A 7,422-nucleotide genomic window follows, 5' to 3' on the forward strand; every position below is an offset into this window, starting at 1 on the left:
CTCCACATGTGGGTGGGCCAGTTCTCTGCTCTGTTCACTCTGAATCCCAGAAGAAACCAATGGGGCCACTAATTACCAGCACTCCTGCTATAGGCAGCCACCCACGGGGTCCAAGTGACCTGTGGAAAGCCAGCCCTGGTCAAAGAGCCCTCTGAAGCCGCTCCTCACACAGGGCCGGTTCCGTGGGACACCCCAGTAGAGAGCCTGTAAGTTTGTGTGCACAGTCCTGCATCAGCAATGGCAGGTGCTCTCTTACCCTGAGCTTATTACACCTGGGTGTATTGCCATGTGGAGCCACATGTATTCTTTTAGAACCACTCCCTTATCCCAAGCCCTTTTTTCACACTGAAGGCTTGCTCCTCTGCAATCCAAGTAGACTTCCTGGAAGTGGTGTCTTTGCTGAAGATGTTGTGGACACTGTTAACAGACACACCAGCCCCTGTAGATGACATCCCTGTTGCCGCTCTTTCCAGACAGAGCTCAGGTGCCAGCGGCCACCACTCTGACTCAGTGGTGATCATAATGGTCCTTTTGTGGGGGACAGGCCTTTGTTAGAGCCTTGAGCACGACTGCTGCTTTTCCAGAAGAATGCAGAGTTCTCCAGCGAGCAGTTGAGGTAGGGAGACTGACGTGGTGGCCAGGAAGGACGCCACTAATGCACATCCATTAGTGAGCGCATCACAGGGTGGCATTCAGAAGCTTCTGAGCGGTCCTCCTTCCTCCAGACCCAACAATGGCTGTGTGGAGGGGGCTTGAAGTGGCCTTTTTACAGGCACTCAGCTTAGTCCCCCTCTCAAGCCCCCGCCCCTGTTAGGTGCCCGTCTTCCATTTCCATGCCTGCTGCTCAAAGGAATGGAGCAGCCAGGATGGCGAATGCAAGCAGCCCACCTGCGGCCCAAAGAGCCCTCACTGTGCCCTCAGTCCCATTGCCCCAGGAGAGGGACACCAGGCTGGGCAGAGCCGGTGCACAGTGACCTGCTATGCAGCAGCTCAAAGAGCCCATGACTCTGCATGCGTCTGTGTGTGTGCACGCACGTGTATGTGTGTGTGCGTGTGTGTGTGATGGGAAGGGCGCAAGGACCCCTGAAATGGGTTGGAAAGGTAGTTGGTTTGTTTTTAACACACTGTCCAAAACCTTTATGCGCAGTTGAAAGTGATTCCTTTCCCAACATCCTCGTAGGCAGCTGTCCTTGGTGCCATTGAGGGGGTGGGGCTGGAGCCTTTGGCAGACTCCTTGGGGTAAACCCTTCCAGGCCAGGTCTAATCCTCCTGGAAGGCCAGTCTCTGACTTCAACATCTCATTTCAAAAAACATGTATTGGCTGGGTGTGGTGGCTCACACCTATAATCCCAAAAGTTTCGGATGCTAAGGTGGGTGGATCTCTTGAGGTCAGGAGTTCAAGACCAGCCTGCCCAACATGGCAAAACCCCGTCTCTACTAAAAATACAAAAAATTAGCAGGATATGATGGTGCGTGCCTGTAATCCCAACTGCTTGGGAGGCTGAGGCAGGAGAATCTCTTGAACCCAGGAGGCGGAAGTTGCAGTGAGCTGAGATTGTGCCTCTGCACTCCATCCTGGGCAACAAAGTGAGTGAGACTCTGTCTCAAAAAACAAAACAAAAACATGTATAAATTATGTTCCTTTAATTTATCCTTTATATTATAGTTCAACCTTCAGGTCGAAGTTATTTTTCTGTGTATTATGAACACAAGAAGGTTATATTATCAATGAATTTCATTTCAAGATAATAAATAAGATCTCACTACTTACTTATTTACTCTTAAAAGGTTATTTTGCTGCCAATGGGAATGTAAAATATTACCACTTTGGCAAAGAGTTTGGCAGTTCCTCAAAATGTTAAGCATAGAGTTACCATATGACCCAGGAATTCCCTTCCTAGGTGTATACTCAAACATTTTTTCACAAATTTTGATAAAATTTGTATGCTCACAGATGCATTATTCATAAGAGCCAAAAAGTGGTAGCAACCCAAATGTCTACCTACTGATGAATGAATAAAAAGTGACAAATCCTTATAATGGAATATTATTTGAGAACAAAAAAATGAAATACTGGCCGGGTGTGGTGGCTCACGTCTGTAATCCCAGCACTTTGGGAGGCCGAGGTGGGCAGATCACCTGAGGTCGGGAGTTCGAGACCAGCCTGACCAACATGGAGAACTCCTGTCTCTACTAAAAATAAAAAATTAGCCGGGCATGGTGGCACACACCTGTAATCCCAGCTATTCGGTGGGCTGAGGCAGGAGACTCGCTTGAACCCGGGAGGCAAAGGTTGCAGTGAGCCAAGATCGTGCCATTGCACTCCAGCCTGGGCAACAAGAGCAAAACTCTGTTTCAAAAAAAGAAAGAAAGAAATGAAATACTGATATATGCTACAACATGTATGCATATTTAAAACAACATGACGCTAATTGGAAGAAGTCAGACACCAAAGGTCACACGTTGTATGATTCCACTTATATGAAATACCCAGAATAGGCAAATCCATAGAGCCAGGAAGTAGATTCGTGGTTGCTCAGAGTTGGGAGTGTCAATGGGAAATGGAGAGTGACTGCAAATGGATACAGGTTTCTTTTTTTTTTTTTTAATTTCAATAGTTTTTGCTTTGTTTGTTTTTTGAGATGGAGTCTCACTCTGTCGCCCAGGCTGGAGTGCAGTGGCACGACCTCGACTCACTGTAACCTATGCCTCCCAGGTTCAAGCAATTCTCCAGCCTCAGCCTCCTGAGTAGCTAGGATTACAGGCATGTGCCACCACACCCGGTTAATTTTTGTGTTTTTAGTAGAGATGGTGTTTCACCATGTTGGCCAGGCTGATCCTGACCACAAGTGATCCTCCTGCCTCAGCCTCCCAAAGTGCTGGGATTATAGTCGTGAGTGACTGCCCCAACCTATTTTAATAGTTTTTGAGGTACATGTGGTTTTTGGTTACATGGATGAGTTCTTCAGCAGTGAAATCTGAGTTTTTAGTGTAGCAGTCACTTAAGAAGTGCACACGGGTACAGGTGTCTTTATTGTACTGATGAAAATGTTCTAAAATTGATGATAGTTACACAGCTTGGTAAATATACTAAAAAGCCATTTCCATTTTATTGCATACTTTAAGTAGGTCAATTGAATGGGTATTAATTATATCTCAAAACTGTTATTATTATTATTATTATTATTATTATTATTATTATTATTTGAGACGGAGTTTTGCTCTTGTCATCCCAGGCTGGGGAGCAGTGGTTCAATCTTGGCTCACTGCAACCTCCGCCTCCCAGGTTCAAGCAATTCTCCTGCCTCAGCCTCCCAAGTTGCTGGGATTACAGGCACATACCACCATGCCTGGCTAATTTCTATATTTTTAGTAGAGATGGGGTTTCACCATGTTGGTCAGGCTGGTCTCGAACTCCTGACCTCAGGTGATCTGCCCACCTCGGCCTCCCAAAGTGTGGGGATTATAGGTGTGAGCCACCATGCCTGGCCTCAAAACTGTTATTTTAAAAGTTATGATTTTGGAGGAAAATGGGTAAACAAATTGTGGTGTATTCATAGGCTGGAATACTACTCAGCAATAGAAAGGAGCTACTGATACGTGTGACACCATGAATGAATCTCAAACCATTATGTTGCATAAAAGAATCCAGACAAAAGACAACTTACCTTGTGATTCCATTTTCATGAAGTGTGAGAACAGGCAAAAGGAAGCTATTCAAACGGGGAGTGGCTAGAAAAGTTCCCAGGAACTTTCTGCGGTGATGGAAATGTTCTGTATCTTGCCTGGTGGATCGACTTTCGCTGAACTGTGAACTTTGTTCACACAATGCACAGTGTGCATTATAATGTATGTTATTACACACAGGAGGAATATGTAATAAAGCTGAGAATCTCTGTTTTAGACACTTCATTCAAAAAATATAAAAAACAGCTTCTCTCTTAAGAAATCAAATTCCCCTTTTGAGTAGTTGCCCTTTCCTTTTTTTTTTTTTTTTTTTTTTTTGCTTCTTAGGGAATTTTCAAACACACAAAATATAGAGAGAACCCACATACAGTGAACCCATGTGCCCACCAGTCATCAACCTTTTGTTATTCTTGCTTTAAATATTCCCTCCAAGATTTTTTTTGAAAGTTGTAAGACAAATCCCAACCATCATGTCATCATCTCTATAAATACTTTGCATGGATTGCTGAGAGAGAGAACTTTCAAAAATAACCCAAAGACTCAAGAGCAAACTCTAAGAAGTCAACAAAACCTTCATCTCATCTTACATCTTCTTTCTTCACTTACATCTGGACTGTGTTCAACTTTCTCACTTTTTTTTTTTAGACAAAGAGTCTTGCTCTGTCATCTGTTCTAGAGTGCAGTGGCATGATCTCAGCTCATTGCAACCTCTGCCTCTCGGGTTCAAGCGATTCTCCTGCCTCAGCCTCCCTAGTAGCTGGGACTAGAGGTAGCCACCCCTACGCCCAGCTAATTTTTGTATTTTTAGTAAAGATGAGGTTTCACCATGTTGACCAGGTCACCTCGGGTGATCTGCCAACCTGGGCCTCCCAAAGTGCTGGGATTACAGGTGTGAGCCACCGCACCCAGACTTCCCGCTTGTTTTAAGTGCCCTGTTACTTTTTTTTGTTCCAATCTGGATCCAGGCAAGGTCCATATATTGCATTTGATTGATATGTTTCTGAAGTCTTTCTAGATCTGTAACAATTTCCCTTCTTTCTTTTATGTCATTTATTTTTGAGGGAGCATTTTTTTTCACATCAGCCAGGTAATGTGCTGATGTGGTAGCAAGGTTTGAGGAGGCACATTTCACACCGTAGCATGAAAACTCAATCACCATGAGTATGAACCACAGGAGGAACTGGGAGCACTATTTAATTGACCTCAGATGATATATTTTTGTTTTATGGGTGTTATTTCATAATCATAAACTTAATTCTGCAATCCAGCTAGATGTGGAAGGGAATAAGGAAAATATGGAACCCAAAGAACTGCAGCGAGAGCACAAAGACCATAAGATACTGTGAGCAAATGGGGAGCAGGGGTGCTCTCCTGAGCTATAGAAGGAATGGTCAGGAGATGAAGATAAAACACAAGTCAAATTTACTGGAGTTGTCCACAGTCAGCAGTGGTGATCTTCTTGCTGGTCTTGCCATTCCTGGACCCAAAACACTCCATGGCCTCCACAATCTTCATGCCTTCTTTCACCTTGCCAAAGACCACATGCTTGCCATCCAACCACTCAGTCTTGGCAGTGCAGATGACAAACTGGGAACCGTTTGTGTTGGGTCCAGCATTTGCCCTGCACAAGATGCCAGGGCCTCTATGCTTCATGATGGAGTTCTCATCATCAAATTTCTCCCTGTAGACAGACTTGCCACCAGTGCCATTATGGTTTGTGAAGTCACCACCCTGACACACAAACCCTGGAATAATTCTATGAACACAAGAACCCTTATAACCAAAGCCTTTCTCTCCAGTGCTCAGAGCATGAAAGTTTTCTGCTATCATTGAAACTTCATCTGCAAACAGCTCAAAGGAAGCACAGTCCAAAGGCTTACTATCAATGGCAATGTTGAAGAACATGGTGGGGTTGACTATGGCTGGTAACAGAGGGCTCCAGGCAGCAGTGGTGTCTGGAGAAGCCAGTATCCTTTACTTACCTCTGCTTCCACTGTCTCCTTTCCTCAGTGTAACTTTGGGCCTTGGCGGGGTTAAGACCTACTCCTGCATGGGCCAGTGACCCTCTGCCTTCAAATTCTAAAAGCTTCCCAGAGCAATAATGTGTCATACTATAATTGCCCAATGGCTTCATCTTGTCTGTTGCCTAGAAAAGCCAATGCACGGAGAACAGCAGGTTTTTGCAACAGAGAAATAGTTTAATCATCACAGGGCTAGCCAAGCAGAAGGACAAGAGTTTGTTATTATTCAAACCAGCCTCCCCCAAAATTTGGAGACTAGGGTTTTTTTGTTTTTGTTTTTGTTTTGAGACAGAGTTTTCCTCTTGTTGCCCAGGCTGGAGTGCAATGGTGCAATCTCGGCTGACTGCAACCTCCGCCTCCTGGGTTCAAGTGATTCTCCTGTCTCAGCCTCCCAAGTAGCTGGGACTACAGGCATGCGCCACCACACCCAGCTAATTTTTTGTGTTTAGTAGAGATGGGGTTTCACCATGTTGGTCAGGCTGGTCTCGAACTCATGACCTCAGGTGATCTGCCCGCCTCAGCCCCCCAAAGTGCTGGGATTACAGGCATAAGCCACCACACCCAGCCGTGGAGACTAGGGTTTCTAAGGATAATTTGGTGGGCAGGAAGCTAGGGAATGAGGAATGCAGATTGGTTGGGTCAGGGATAAACTCATAAGGGATTGAAGCTGTCTTCTTGCTGTCTTTAGTTCCTGGGCAGGATCACAAAAGTAGTTGAGCCAGTTTACCAGTCTGTGGGGTACCAACTGTTTCATCAGAATGCAGGATCTGAAAATACCTTGAACACCAATCTTAGGTTTTATAATAGTGGTGTTATCTATAGGAGCACTTAGGGAGGTTAGGAATCTTGCGGCCTCTGGCTGCATGACCCCTAAAAATGCATAATTTTTAATCTTGTGGCTAATTTGTTAGTTTTCCAAAGGCAGTTTCACTCCCCAAGCAAGGAGGGGATAGTTTTGGGAAGGACTATTATCATCCTTGCTTTAATGTGAAACTACAAACTAAATTCCTCCCAGAGTTAGCTTGGCTTATATCCAGGAATGAACAAGGACAGGTTGGAGGTTAGACGCAAGATCGAATCATTTAGGTCAGATTTCTTTTACTGTCATAATTTTCCTATGTCAGATTTTTCTCACTGTCATAATTTTTGCACAGTTTCATTATCCCTAAGGGGCCAACACTCTGTGGGCCAGTAGCTCTGTATCCAAACATATACGCACCATTTTGGGGACTTTCAGTGTGGGCTATGCACATATGAGAGGACTGGCCTGGGTGAGACTGGGGAGACCTCTGACCTGAGAATGAAACTGGTCTCAGTAAGTGGAAGATGCATTATGTTGAGATTCTCTCCCAATCATTCAAGTATCCATTCAACAAATACAGGACAGGTGCGGTGGCTCACACCTGTAATCCCAGCACTTTGGAAGGCCAAGGCAGGGGGTACCACCTGAGGTCAGGAATTCCCGACAAGCCTGGCCAACATGGTGAAACTTTGTCTCTACTAAAAATACAAAACATTAGCCAGGTATGGTGGTGCACAGCTATAATCCCAGAAGCCTGGGAGGCCGAGCCACGAGAATCACTTGAACCTGGAAGGTGGAGGTTGCAGTGAGCCGTCTCAAGCCTGGGCAACAGAGTGAGACTCTGTCTCCAAAAAACAAAACAAAACAGAACAAAAAAACACAAATCTCCGACTCTGTGCCAGGCACTGACTA

The 7,422-nt window shown here is 45.1% G+C and overlaps 1 non-coding gene across 1 annotated transcript; it reads right to left on the reverse strand.

Moving 5' to 3' along the window:
* Window positions 1-4,764: 4,764 nt before the first annotated feature.
* On the reverse strand, window positions 4,765-4,867 carry LOC112605497. Its single transcript, XR_003115482.1, has one exon. It is a non-coding gene; the product is annotated as a small nucleolar RNA U13 (small nucleolar RNA).
* Window positions 4,868-7,422: the final 2,555 nt, after the last annotated feature.

Source organism: Theropithecus gelada, chromosome 13 (genome assembly GCF_003255815.1).
Source record: "Theropithecus gelada isolate Dixy chromosome 13, Tgel_1.0, whole genome shotgun sequence".
NCBI lineage: Eukaryota > Metazoa > Chordata > Mammalia > Primates > Cercopithecidae > Theropithecus > Theropithecus gelada.